The sequence below is a fragment of the Sus scrofa genome, chromosome 7 (assembly GCF_054392235.1).
Source record: "Sus scrofa isolate SSC_HxYL_T2T_F1_AM1 chromosome 7, Sscrofa_HxYL_maternal_Yorkshire_Landrace_v2.0, whole genome shotgun sequence".
NCBI lineage: Eukaryota > Metazoa > Chordata > Mammalia > Artiodactyla > Suidae > Sus > Sus scrofa.
Window position 1 is genome coordinate 48,111,921 of NC_139389.1, and position 14,958 is coordinate 48,126,878.

Consider the following 14,958-nt stretch of genomic DNA (forward strand, 5'->3'; position numbering starts at 1 on the left):
AATCAGATGGCGGGGAGGCAGTAAGCCAGCTCCAAGACTTCCCAAGGAGCTGGGAGTCAGGGCTGGCTCCACATCCCGTTCCTCAGCCTCAGCCGGCAGAGGAGAGACCTTCAGCCGCCAAGGACTTTGTTTTATTGTCACTGCACTTGGCTCCCCTCCGGGTGGGAGCTGCCAGGGCAGCAGCCATTAAGCCCTGGACTCTGGACTGGAGTAATAATAGCAATTCCATAATTCTCACTCGAGACACAGCTGGAAGGAGGGGCCGCTGGGGTGGCTGGGAAAACAGGAGCCCGACAGTAAGAGGAAGAGCTGGGACTGGCTGTTTTCTCCCCCTCGCAGACCTGGCCTTGGGACGTGGCTCCTGGACCTTTTTCCAGCCCACTCTCAATTCAGTTTTTCCAAAGCTTGTCACAGAAAGAGGGCTGGGATGTTATTCTTAAGTCCCTGGGGACACCCAGGTAGGACTCCCAGGTAGGAATTCTGATATCATCTCGAGGATCTGGCAGCAGACAGCCTGCATCACAGGCAAGGGGATTTGCTGCTTGGGGCTGTCATGTGTGCCTTTTGGCCTCTGGAAAGAGGTCCCATCGGATTGAGAAACAACCCCAGGATAGTTCTCGCCACCCCGGGCTGTGAAGCTCCCACGTGTGTGGGATAACACACCTTTGCTCTCATCTGGTCTGAGAGACCCCTGGCTTCTCGCTTTGCAGTGGGCAGGCCTGTGGCACTGCCTGGTTGTCTGGGAATCACTGAGCTGTGATACTTGAATGCCTGTAGGAAGAGGAAATAACTGATGTCCTAAAAGCCGTCTTGGCAAAAATCCTCCCCACGGCACGTGGAGGTAGAGCCAGAATCGAGAGCCCAGAAGATTCTTCAGCTAAAATGTCCCTCCCAAGGCGCTGGGCAGAAAGGCGAAGGGGAGTGGATACAAGTCCTCAGAGAACAAAGCGGGTGGCTCATGTAAATGTCAGTTATGTCACCGCATGAGATCCAGCCTTTAGCTGAGCCTGAATAACATTCTGCCCCCCAGTTCGGGCATCTGCCTAGAGCAGCCTTTCCTGAAAAACCACTCTCTGGAACATAAAGCCTATAAGATGCTTTAGGAAAGAGAGTTCCTAGTCTCCCCTGACTTGGGAAATGCTGCCTACACAACACTTTTAAAACCATTCAGGCAGTTCCCGTTGTGGCTCAGTGGGAAGGAATCTGACTAGCATCCATGAGGACGCAGGGTGGATCCCTGCCCTCACTCAGTGGGTTAAGGATCCAGTGTTGCCATGAGCCGTGGTGTAGGTCGCAGATGGGGCTCCGATCTGGCGTTGCTGTGGCTGTGGTGCATGCCAATGGCTGCAGCTCTGGTTCAACCCCTAGCCTGGGAACTTCCATATGCAGTGGGTGTGACCCTAAAAAGACAACAACAACAAAACAAAAACAAAAACAACTATTCAAGTCTCTGAGATGTCCTGCAGTGAAGGAATCTGTTTCAATCTAATTTATCCAGTGTTACCCACATATAAACCCTTTCCCTTTACCACTGTTAAATGTCTTTTAGTATTGGGGTTCCCCATGTGGCCTATTGGACACACAGGTCTTGAGGATGAGCTTCTAGAAAGGCTAATGGTTGGTTGGACCTACGTGGCATCATGAGGTCCAGGGCCCCGTGTGATTTTCAACTGATGCCAGTGAAGCCCACTTCCCCGGGAGGAGAGCACTGATGGCTCAGTGTAAGGATCCACAGCACAGCCTTGGTGTCTGGACCATTAAGCCTGTGTTCTGAGCTGCTTTCAAGTGGTGGAGGGTTTCCACCACCCACTGAGTTGCACAGATGAACCTAGATCCTAGCAAAGGGAAACCCGTAAACAGGTCTGGCTTTAGGAGCCCCATCCCTCCTCTTTCTAGCACGTCCTCTGCCCACACTCCCTGGTGCTGTCATCTGCTTACCCTACCAAGACAGAGCAGGGGCCCAGATCACGGACTTAAGTTTCTCCTTTTATCAAAATGTCTCCTTTACCTACAGAGCAACAGGTTGGCAAAACACCCAGTCTTTTTTTTTTTTTTTTTTTTTTTTTTTGTCTTTTAGGGCTGCACACGCGGCATATGGAGGTTCCCAGGCTAGGGGTCCCATCAGAGCTATAGCCTCTGGCCTACACCACAGCCACAGCAACGTGGGATCTGAACTGCGTCTGCGACCTACACCACAGCTCACGGCAATGCCAGATCCTTAACCCACTGAGGGAGGCCAGGGATCGAACTCATGTCCTCATGGATGCTAGTTGGGTTCGTTAACCGCTGAGCCATGACGGGAACTCCAAAACACCCAATCTTAATAATAATAAGACATCCCTCCCACCTGGTGTCCTAAGCCTACAGCTCAGTGACGATACAAATAACTGTAATAATGTACACTTGTGACCACATTTTAATCATTACAGAGATTTTTCTGCATGAGATTCATTCATTGGACTTTACTGACTTGGTCTACACCACGCTTTATCTGCTGTGCCCAAGTTCCTCCTGGGTGCTGGCGGCACTGCAGCGGTCCTGTCCGATGTGCTGATAACTGTGGGAAGGGAGGGTTTGCATCTCTTAGATCAGGTGAGGTTGCAAGCAGATGTTGAAGGGTAATAGGCTCACCCCAGGGGACAAGGAGTAGGTGGGCAGCACAGGATCACCTGGCTCTCAGGATAATCCTGCGAGTTTGGCAGAATTGGAATAAGTGACCTCTTTCTTTTTTTTTTTTTTTTCTTGTTTTTGCCTTTTTAGGGCCACACCCACAGTACATGGAGGTTCCCACGCTGGGGGTGGAATCGGAGCTATAGCCTCCGGCCTACACCACAGCTCACAGCAACACTGGATCCTGAACCCACTGAGCAAGGCCAGGGATCGAACCTGTGTCCTCATGGATGCTCGTCAGATTCGTTTCCTCTGAGCCACGATGGGAATGTCAGTGACCTCATTTTTTGCTGTTGAAGAAAATGAGAGTCAGAGAGAGGCAGAGTCTTCCATAAATTCATTTTGCCAGCCAGAAATGGTGTTGGAACAGAACTCAACTCTCCTGAGCTCAGGAAACTTCCTCAGCTACTGTGGGGCACAGAGACTGTCATCCTATGTAAAGGTGGCTGACTTTGGAGGTAAGCATTTCTTTAGAGTTATAACCAAAGTAGGCATTGCTAAACACTGCAGCTTAGTTTTTCCTATGTCTTTGATAAATCTTTTTTAAGTGCCTTTTAATTTAAACTTTCCTCGAGTACTCCCTTTTTGTTCCTCATCATGTATTAGCTGAAGAACCTGTAGAGCTTCCCAAAGCCTGGATCTTGTTGGTTGTATCCTTATGGTGTCATCTGGCGTGTTCCTCTGTCCTGTGTCTTTTTGGTACATTAGTAACTGGACCTAGAGTCTTGATCACATTCAGGTTTGATTTTTCTCCCTAGATGAGACATGTTTGTGTGCTCTTTTATCAGAAGCTTCACAATGTCTGGTTGTCTCTTTTTTTTGTGATGTGGATCCTCAATGCCTAGATTGATTAATTCATTCCTGCTCTGTTCTGATGGCTCCAGGCTCTGCGCTATGGTCTTGTATCTGGTTTTACCTCTGAGCTCAACCCTGTGGAGTGACATGGCTTTTTCTGATCTCCCTAAGCCATACCCTTTCAGCCTACATGTCCAACCCTGGGCTCCTGTACAGGAGGCCTAGTACAGGACAGGAGAAGTCTGAAAAATGAAATGAATTCTTCCAAGGAAGAAGGAAAGAAGACAACTCCAGGAGGAAAAGATGCTGCCTAAACCAGCAGCCATCCTCTGATCACTTCCTAGATGGAATCTAAGGTCAGGCTCTTAGAACCTCTTTTTGATTTTTGGCCACATCTGGGTATTTGTAGAATTCTTGTTTGATAGCCTTGAATTGTTATGGAAAGGATCCTGCGCAGACTCACCTTTGTCTGGCTAGTAGATTTGTTTATGAGCCTTCTTTGTATGGGTCTAGTCACACTTGATGAAAGCAGGTGGCTAGAGACATGTCTGGGCTCAGAGGAAGGAATATGCTAGGACATCTGGGATGCTGCATAAAGATTTTGTCATCATAGCAGCTGAGTTCTGTGTCCTCATAGTTGCTGACAGAGACTGCCATGTATTCACCAAAAACCATCTCCTTTGTCTCCTGGCCACAGGAGGCCTTGTTCCTCCAGCCTCTTTTGAGTTAGGTGTGTGCACATGACTGAATTCTGGCCAATGGAATGTGGTTAAAGCATGCCACTCAGGTCTAGCCTGTAAACACCATTGAGTGATTGCCTATCCTGTCTTTCCCATCTGCTGGCTGGACGGAAAGGATCTAGAAGGGGATGTAGAGTCCTAAAAGCATGGCAGAGACACAGATGGAAGGACCTGGGGGTGCTGGATGGCTGCATAGAAGGTGCCCACTGGCTAGGAACATTTGCATCGGATTTTTTGGGAGACAGAAATGAACTTTTATTGAATCAAATCTTTTTTTTTTTTTCTTTTTAGGGCTGCATCTGAGGTTCCCGGGCTGTAGCTGCTGGCCTACATCACAGCCACAGCAATGTGGGATCCAAACTGTGTCTGCGACCTACACCACAGCTCATGGCAATGCCAACCCACTGGATATTAGTTGGATTCATTTTCACTGTACCACAACAGGAACTCCCTGAGTTAAATCATTTTAATTTGTGGGGTTGCTTGTTATAGCAACTCGTGTTACTTACCTTGACTTATATAAACCCTCCAGGGAGTGAGCAAATGGCTCATGATGAAAGTGGAGGGAAGGAAAGAAAACTCTACACAAGTTCTTCCCAGAAGAACAACTGGGGCTTGACCACTTCTAAGTCCCATGTAGTAGGATATCTTCCTCAATATGGTATCGCCCTTGCCCCAAAGGAATTGCTTCTGAAAGTCATGGCTTCCTGAGTTATCTGAATACCCCTCCTGTGTGAGGTGCTGTCTTTAGAGTAAAGGTAATGTATCACTAACTGGATAATGTCAGGGCTGTTTCTGAGGCTGAAGAGATATTTGTATAAGGGACTAGGTAATAAAATCACAGCCTCTCTACTCTAGGAGTAACTAGGAGATGGGGAACTAAGTCACTGATGGGACAGAATTTGGCCCAAACAATGGGCAAGATGTTGTTCTATTCAGAGCTGTGACAAAGAAGGTAATCTCACCATCTAACTCTTTAGGTTCATTCAGTTGTGTCTTGGACAGAAAACACTAGATCCCATCTAATTGGTGACCAGAGGAGGTCTGTTAGTTTAAGCAGCATCTTCTCGTCACGACACTGTCTTCTGTCCTTCTTCCTCAGGGGAGTTTCATTTTTTTTCAGACTTTTACAAAGACCCTATCTCCTTTCCAATGATGTTTCAGCCTTTGGAGGTCAGATGGATACCCTGGTCTTGTCTTATGTCATCATCTTTACCCCTTAGACTTTCAGCCATCAGTTGATTTACATTCAGGAGAAAATAGCATTTTTTTTTTTTTAATGAGAGTTGCAACATTTATTTCAGGTTCTCTCTTGTTTTGTTTTGCTTTGTTTTTGTTTTTGTTTTGTATTTTTTTTTCTTTTTTGCCACACAGGCAGTATGTGGGAATTCCTGGGCCAGGGATTGAACCTATGCTGCACAGCAGCAACCAGAGCCACAGCGGTGAGAACGCAGGAGCCTCAACCCACTAGGCCATCAGAGAACTCCCAGAAGCTAGCATTTTAGGTCACTACTTTGGTTAGTTTTTATAACACAAAGACACAGACACAGACACACATGAACACACACATACAGAGGTATTCATTCTCCAAGAGCTTTTAAGATAGTTAGTTGAGTATTATAATCAAGGGAGAGGCCTCTGGGGTGCCATGCCCATTCAATGGAAGAAGAAATAGTCTTTTCAACAAATGATGCTGGATGTTCATGTGCAAAAGAATGAATCTGGACCTCTACCTCACACCATATCAAGACCTAAATATAAAACCTAAAACTTCAAAGCTCTTACAACAAAACAGAGGAGCAAATATTTCTGAGCTTGGGCTGGGCAAAGCCTTCTTAGATATCCCATGAAATGCACAAGCAGTGAATGAAAACTATAGATAAATTGGACCTCGTGAAAACAAAAACTTTGTGCTCCAAAGCACACCATCAGGAAAGTAAGAAGAAAACCTACAGAATGGGAGAAAATATTTTCAAAGCCTTTATCTGATAAGGGACTTGTATCCAGAACGAATAAAGAACTCTTACAACTCAATAATAAAGAGATAAATAATCATTTTTAATGGGCAAAGCATTTGAATAGACATTTCTCCAAAGGAAAAAAAATATATAAATGGCCAATAAGCACATGAAAAGACAATATCATTAGTCATTTCGGAAATGCAAACCACAACCACGATGAGATACCACTTCACATTCACTGTGATGGCTGTCGTCAGAACAATGGGACATAATAAGTATTGGTAGGATATGGAGAAATTGGGCTTTTTATACATGGCTGGTAAAAATACAAAGTGGTTTAGATACTTTGGAAAACAGTTTTGCAGGTCTTCAACCAAACCAAACAAAACCGAACACAGAACTAACATGTGACTCAGTGATTCCATTGCTAGATATACCCAAGAGAAAAGAAAACGTAGGTCCACAGAAAAACCTGTATGCAAATGTTTATAGCAACACTATTCATAATAGTCCCCCAAAGGAAAAATCTGAAAGTCCATCAACTGATGAATGGATAAACAAAATGTTTTTTCAGTACGATGGGATATTATTTGGTCATAAAAAAGGAATGAATTCCTGATACAGGCCAAAACGTGGGTGGCTCTTAAAAATATGCTAAGTGAAAAAGCCAGTCATATTGCATGCTTCCATTTATATAAAATGTCCAGAATAGGCAAATCCCATTGAGACACAAAGTGAATTAATGATTGCCCGGGGCTGGGAGGTGGGGAGAAACTGGGAAGATCTGCTAAAGAGCATAGGGTGTTTTTGGGGGTGATAAAAATTCTATCTAATTCTGGATAGAATTAGATGCACAACTCCGTGAATATACTAAAAAAAAAAAATCTGAATTATAAACTTGATTTTTATGGTAGGTGAATTATATTTCAATAAAGCTATTTAAAAAAAGAGGTGGGGGGGAGAGGTCTCTGGGGCCAGACTGCTTGGGTTCAAACTCTAGCTCCTCTGATTACTATACCTGTGATCATTTACACACGCTGTGCTTCAGTTTTCTCAGGTGTACAATGAAGATAACAGTATTAGCTGCCTTGTAGGGTTGTGGGGGGTTACGTGAATTGATGAAATGACTCCAGGCACAGAGCAAGCACTCCATAAAGGTTCACTGTTATTTTTATTATTAATGACCTATGTCCTTATAGACCATGATGGTGGTCATCTGTACATCAATCAAGAGCCAAAGAAGATTTGTCAACAGGTAGGACTTGGTCCAGGGTGGTGTCCACAAGCAGGACCAAGGCTTGGAGATCTGGGCAGCTCCCATGTTGCGAGAACTCCTCAGGAAACGTGTGGAGCACTCAGTACATCCAAACATACATAAATACAGCGTCTGGCTCAAGATTTTTGGCTGGAGTCCATTGGAGTTATGAATCCCTCTTCGAACAATGGCAGCTATTATTAAAATCTAGAGGCTTTGAGTTGGATACTTTCTCCAGCCCAGACACTGATTCAGAGTTGCAACATTCTAAAATGCGAGGCTAGAAATTGATGCTGTTTTTGAGTTGATTTATTGAGAGGTTTCTTGATCTGGGTCAGGTTCCTGCAACATTTGGAAAGTGACGACTATAGCATCATTATTTCCCCCAAATGACCAAAATTATAGCCGGTAACTTGAGGCCAGTAAATTTCCCCGCAGCAGATGTTAAACTCTTTTAAATGATGATTAACAATGGGAGACTTGGGCTCTGTGGCAGAGCAACCAATCGGGTGGTGTTGCCGGGAGTCAACGTGTGAGGTAAGAGGCACATCCAGACCCCCACGGTGTTGGGGTCAGGGGGAGGGAGCCCAGGTTGGAGACTGTAGGAGCCCACGGCTTGGGGTGTAAATCAAGCATGTGGTCCTGGGTGGCTGGAAGTGTGGTGCTGTGACAGGGGACCTAGACTGGGTGTTGGGAGACCTGGGCTTGACGCTTGCTTCTGCCGACCGTGTGACTCAGGGCAAACTATTTCCCTTCTCTGGGATATAGTTTCCCCATGCTTTAATATTAGGAGGGACCACATCCAGGGGTCTCCAAGGCATGTTGTGAGTTTTAGACTGATGGCTTTCTCCTTCTTGAGAAGAAAGCAAATAAATCGTTAACCTCCAAAGAATCTGTGATTTTTAGATGAAGTGACCACAACAGAACTGAGATGGGTTATCCAATTATGATGCTGTTTGCTTCACGTCACCACTGCCAGAAAGTATGGGGGCGAAAAGGCATAAGGATGGATCCAGAGAGACAACCCTGGGATACCCAAATCCGCTCTCTGGGATCAGACACAAGTGCTTGCTGGTTGAAGATAAGGCTCCCTTAAGGTCCCCTTGAGGGCTGTTATGTAGCTTTTACTCGTCTTTCCAGTAGATACATTTTCTACTTGTTCATCTCTCCTCCTCTTTCATCTATCTTCTTCATCTAGCATCCACTCAGCATAACTGTGGATCAGCTACTCTGTGTTTTTGCTTATACATACTCCCATGCCCGCATGTGTATACACAGGTATTGCTTGGAGTTGAATGGTCTTCTAAGGAACTTCTCCAATGAGGGTGTCTTGAGACCCCTTCCCAGCAATTCCAACCTCTCCTACCATGTTTGCAGGCCTAGCCTGATGACAGGCTCTTTTAGGAAATAACAGCATTGTTGTCTAAACCATGAGCCTCAGACTCAGGTCCATGGGTGTTTTGTTATTATTACTGTTTTTAGTTAAAGCTTAATGAAGACACAGTGTCAGGACAAGAAGGTGGTTTTATTGTACTCCTATAGACCTAATTGTTGAGTACCTTCTAGTCACAAGAGAAGGGCTTTGTTGGATTGAATCTTCTGAATATCTGGTTGGCTAACCAAAAAAGCTTTTTAAAAATTAAACAATTTTTTTATCTTAGGGCTGAGCATTTTCCCAGAATTTATCAGCCTTTGTGCTTGTCTCAGTATGAGGAGTTTTAACAGAGAGGCAGTTCTAAAAGGAGCAAGGTCACAGTCAGAAGACAAGTATAAAGCCATTGACTTTCTCTGACATTCATCTTTTGTCTAATTTTATTCGACTTGGTCCAACATTGTCTGCCTCTGTCTTTTTCTCTGTGCTCCTTGCTATTTTCATAAAAAGTGAAACTTGATTATCATAGACCCAAGGAGTTCACTTTTTCAGTGGATTCATGCTTCTTCTTCTTCTTCTTTTGTTCTTTTGGCCACTCCCACAGCGTATGGAACTTCCTGGGCCAGGGATTGAACCCTCACCATACAAGCAACCGGAGCCGCTGCCCTGACAGCACCTGACCCTTAACCTGCTGCACCACAAAGGAACCATTCTGTGTTGCTTCTAAAGGGCTATGTCTGCTATTGCTTTAGTTTTGCCTGGATTTGTCTTCATAGCCGAGTAATGAGTGACTCTGGAAGGGACTCTGGGCACAAAGAGTGAGGGGGCGGGGCTCTGCTGAATCCTGATTGGCTGAAATCTGGCTGTGACCTGATGGGACACAGGTCCATCAGCCTCCCGTAGGCAAGGCAGTGCATTGTTGGGCAACAGCTCCAGAAGGGATGTAAAGCTGTGTTTAATTTACCTTTTACAGCATAGAGAAGCTTTTAAAAATCATTCTAAGCACATAGCCAAAAATGTCTGGATCAGTAGAGCTGCCTCTGGACATTCCCCAAAACGCGATGTCTCTTCTTGAAAGAAGACAGAATTATAAAGGCCATGTCGATGGTGCAGTCAGTGCAAACTGCCCTTTGTGAATGGGTGACACACGCGATGCTGGGACCGTCCCCCTCCCCGCGCTGGGAGAGCTGGGACCACGTCCATCGAGGCCTGAGGTCTGCTGTTGCCTTGTTCACCTTACAGAGGGTGTAGCCTCTGATAGTGAACACAATTGATTCTTTGTTTAACGACAGCATTACCCGGACATAGAGTTATGAACATAGAGACCACTTAAAGGAATTGTTGAATTCAGGCTGAATGTGAACTGATCCCAAGGTTTATTCTGGAAGCTGAGCTTTTAAAGAAAATGCAGACAATTTCTCTTGAGAGTGTAGCTGTCGGATCATCTTGAGTTCTGGCTACCTGAGGTTTTATTATGTTGAAGAATTGGAATGGGGAGGGGGAGAGAATTTGAAGTGGGATGCTGTAGAACCAAGAAGCCTAGGCAAAAGCCGGGTGTAGACATGACCAAGACCAGCCTTAAAGGCGTACGGATAAACTCGGCCTTCTCTGGCTTGGCCCCTCTCCCTGAAACCCCCACTCTTGCTTGCATTAGGGGATGTGGCGTTGGGGAGAATTTACCAGCTAAAAATATCCCACTGCCCCCCTGAGCCCAAATACCTGTTGAAAGAAACTCCCTTTAGAGAAATAAAATAGAAATGGGCCCTCACATGTCACCCAAGGCCATCTATCTCTTTGACAGTTTCTTCGTTTCCATCTTTTTTCCCTCCTTCTGGAACTCTGGTTAGAAAGGTTAGCCCTCCTCTTGGGGCGGGGAGAGATGGACCGGGGGTTTGGGATGGGCATATGCACACTGAGATCTGTGGAATGACTGGCCAATAGGGACCTGGCGTCTAGCACGGGGAACTCTACCCAGTGTTCTCGGACCATCTATGTGGGGGAAGGATCTGAGAGAGAATGGACGTGCACACATGTATCACTGAATCGCTTTGTGGTACAGCAGAAATGATATCGCAACACTGGGCACCAACTGTATGTCCATAAAACCTTAAAAAAATCAAAAAGAAAAATTATGGAGTGGATGAGCCATGAGATCCTGCTGTTTAGCACAGGGAACTTGTGATGGAACATCATGGAGGATAATGTGAGAAAAAGAAGGCATATATACACGTATGACTGGGTCACATTGCTGTTTTGCAAAAATTGATAGAACACTGTAAATCAACTGTAATTGAAAAAATAAAAATCTTAAGAAAAAAGAAAGAAATGTTAGCCGTCTTCACCCTATCCTCCATGTCTCTCTTTTTTTTTTCCTTGCCTTTTCTAGGGCTGCTCCTGAGGCACATGGAGGTTCCCAGGCTAGGGGGCTAATCAGAGCTGTAGCCGCCGGTCTACGCCAGAACCACAGCAATGCGGGATCCGAGCCATGTCTGTGACCTACCCCACAGCTCACGGCAACGCCGGATCCTCAACCCACTGAGCAAGGCCAGAGATTGAACCCGCAACCTCATGGTTCCTAGTCGGATTCGTTAACCACTGAGCCACGACGGGAACTCCTCCTCCGTGTCTCTTAATGGCCTCTGGTCTGCACAGATTTTCCTCTGCTCCATTCTGCTACCCAGCTTCCACTTTGTGCTATGAAATGAAACACAGACATCATTTCTTCTGCCACTGCATGCTTCAGTCTCATCTCCCTAACCAGACCAGAAGCTGCTGGAAGACGGAGCATCCGTCTATGTGCCATCGGTATGTCCTGGCACCTGGCTCCCTGCTTGATATAGTAAGTGCTCTGTAATGACCCTATGGATACAGGCCCATTAGTTCACGCTCCTAAACTGCCCTGGCCCGAGTCTTACGCATGTGACTTCTTAGGAGCCAGATGAGAGCAATGGGCCAGGGTGCCCCCATTCTTCCTCTCTCAGCCCTTGGAGGGTACAGGGCTCTGCTCCACTGGCCTTGGCTGACTTCCTTTGGATTGCATCTTTACCTTCATCATCCTTCCAGCCCAGCGGGCTTACCTGTGTCATGGGAACTCAGCCTCTTGTCTCTGCTACCTGGTCTTTGCGAGCTAGCTCTGTTTGGCTGCCACCCAGAGTCCAGAAATACAATTCCAAGGGCAGACCTTGGAACTATGAGGGACTGGGTGATACTTCTTGTATTCATTTATTTATTTTTTCTTTTGAGGGCTACAGGTGTGGCATATGGAAATTCCCAGGCTAGGGGTTGAATTGGAGCTGTAGCTGCAGGCCTATGCCACAGCCACAGCAATACCGGATCAGAGCCACATCTGTGACCTATGCTGCAGCTCCTGGAAATGCTGGATCCTTAACCCACTGAGTGAGGCCAGGGATCGAATCTGCATCCTCATGGATACTAGCCCGGTTCTTAACCCACTGAACCGCAGTGGGAACTCCTGGGTTCTTCTTCTGAACAGCAATTTAAAAAAAAAAACCAAGGCTTTTTGTTATAAATTTTGTATTGTCTATGGATTCTCAAAAAAGGCTTTCACTGAGTTTTGCCAAACTCTTAAATGGTTATAATGCAGCCACAATTTGACAAAGTCGGGCAATGAATAAAGGCTTTTTATTCTTTGATTTACTCAGAATTGCTATGTTACTGATGAACAAGGGCAGTTCTGACCTGAGTGTTCACTGTTATTTGAACAGCGATTTCAAATAACATGTGACTCTACCGGCTGTGAAGCCTTGCGCTTTGAGCCTTAATTTCCTTATTTGTGAAATGGGAGCAAGGTGATAGTGAAAAATAATCGAATAATGAAGGTGAAAGTCCTTTCTAAATATTGAGTCCAGTTATTGTCTGCAAAAGAACATGACGTGATGGCTGTAACTGTTAGACACAGGAAATACAGAAGATAAACCTGTACATCAGCCTTGGAAAAATAAAGTTCAACTCTATTATTCAGCCTGTCTTTTAAAAGATTACTTAGAAAATTCCATCAATCTAACTTTAATCAAAAAGTGCTGAAAGGGAAAAAAAAAAAAGCTTTTTTTTTTTTTCTGAGCTGCTAAATAAAAATTTTTAAAAAGGAGAGAGAATGGAGTGGTTAAAACTCTGAGCACCTTGAAACTATTTGGAGCCTCGTGTCCCCTTTAAATCACGTTGCTCCTGAGTTCATAGGTAAGATTACAGCCAGGAAGAAGAGGGTAACAGGAAATAAGGGAAAGGATTTAAAGCATAAAAAGTGTCAGGCTTCAGAAGTTCAAGAAGCTGAATTCCATCTCCAGTCCCAGCATCCTGCCCCTTAAGCCTTTGGTGAAGCCACTGCCTTTGCAAGGATCATCTTCTCTTTCAAGCAAAAACTGCTTGAAATCAAAGCCACATGCAAACCTCCCTCTCCATCCCGAGCCCTCCTCCTCCTCCTCCGGCTCAGTGAGCCAGTTCCCCATCTCCTTGGGGGCTGGGACACCAGAATCTTGACACCTTTGTAAGAAGCAGGTTCATGCTTGGACACTCTTTTGGCAGCAGAGAGAGAGGAATGATGACATTACAATGGATGCCCTTTTTTGGGTTTCCTTTTATTTTTATTTATTTATTGATTTTTTTGTCTTTTTGCCTTTTCTAGGGCTGTTCCCGTGGCACATGGAGGTTCCCAGGCTAAGGGTCGAATCGGAGCTGTAGCCACTGGCCTATGCCAGAGCTACAGCAACGCGGGATCCGAGCCGTGTCTGCGACCTACATCACAGCTCATGGCAATGCCGGATCCTTAACCCACTGAGCAAGGCCAGGGATTGAATCCACAACCTCATGGTTCCTATTTGGATTCGTTAACCGCTGAGCCACGACAGGAACTCCTGTGATTCTTTCAAAAAGTGGAAATCAATGGAGATCCCGTTGTGGCTCAGCAGGTTAAGAACGCCATTAGTGTCCATCAGGATGTGGGTTCAATCCCTGGCTTCACCCAGTGGTTTAAGGATCCAGGGTTGCCATGAACTGTGGTTTAGGTCACAGATGTGACTTCATTTGGTGTTGCCGTGACTGTGGCATGGGCCGCCATCTGCAGCTCCAATTTGACTCCTAGCCTGGGAACTTCCATATGCTATAGGTGCAGCCCTATAAAGAAAATAATAATAAAGTGGAAATCCATGTTTGATATTTCTATTAACTAGAGGAATTAGTTAGTAATTGAAACTGTAGCTTTCACTCACTGAGTTCTCCTCATCCTACAAAGCATTCTCACAGCCTTCGTCTTAATGTTCCAGACACCCCAGTGATGAAGGTGCCAATTAACCCTGGATGTTGCCACCTTCCATAGGGCTCCATAGTGTTTCTACAAGTGCTCTTATTTCACAGATGGAGCAACTTGGGTCAATGACAGCAACTTGCAGAGTTCTCTGGTGGCATAGCACTTTAAGGATCTGGTGCTGTCGTTGCTGTGGCTCTGGTTAAAGCTATGGTGTGGGTTTGATCCCTGGCCCAGGAACTTTTGCATGCTGCAAGTTCATCCAAAAAAAAAAAAAAAGGAAAGAAAGCAAGTTTCCTCCATAGACCTAATCCAAAGTAGAGTTGATTCCTTCATGTTCTTAATGACCACACATGAACTATGCCACTAGACTCTCTTGCTAGAATCATAGATCATGTCAGGACCCTTGCTTTGGGAGTCAGGAAGCCTGGGTTCAATCTCACCAATGGTGTTAATTCACTGAGTGACCTTGGGCAAGTCACTTTCCCTCTTTAAGCCCCTTACCTTCTTTATCTATGAAATAGGGGGGAAGAGTACCCACCTCAGAGAGTTCCTGAGAAAATAGAGGCTGATGGTGTAAGTTTGATGCCATGTAACATGTGCTTCGTAACTATTAGCAGAATTTGTATCTTTCTAGGACTTTTCTTATTTGTAAAAGAGGGATAGTAACCCCCCCCCCCAATTCATCAGGTTGTTATACATCTCAGAGGAGACTGGAGTTGTAAAATAACTCTGAGCAGTCACGTTAAAATGCTTTTACATTTTGGGAGTTCCCATTGTGGCTCAGCAGAAGTGAATCTGACTAGTATCCATGAGGATGCAGGTTCAATCCCTGGCCTCGCTCAGTGGGTTAAGGATCTGGCATTGCCCTGAGCTGTGGTGTAGGTTGCATACGTGGCTCAGAT

At 45.4% G+C, this 14,958-nt stretch overlaps 1 long non-coding RNA gene across 1 annotated transcript; it reads left to right on the top strand.

Moving 5' to 3' along the window:
- The first annotated feature begins 1,461 nt into the window (after positions 1-1,461).
- On the top strand, positions 1,462-6,260 carry LOC146401562 (uncharacterized). Its single transcript, XR_014810222.1, has 2 exons — positions 1,462-3,821; positions 4,497-6,260. It is a non-coding gene; the product is annotated as an uncharacterized LOC146401562 (long non-coding RNA).
- The last annotated feature ends 8,698 nt before the right edge of the window (positions 6,261-14,958 follow it).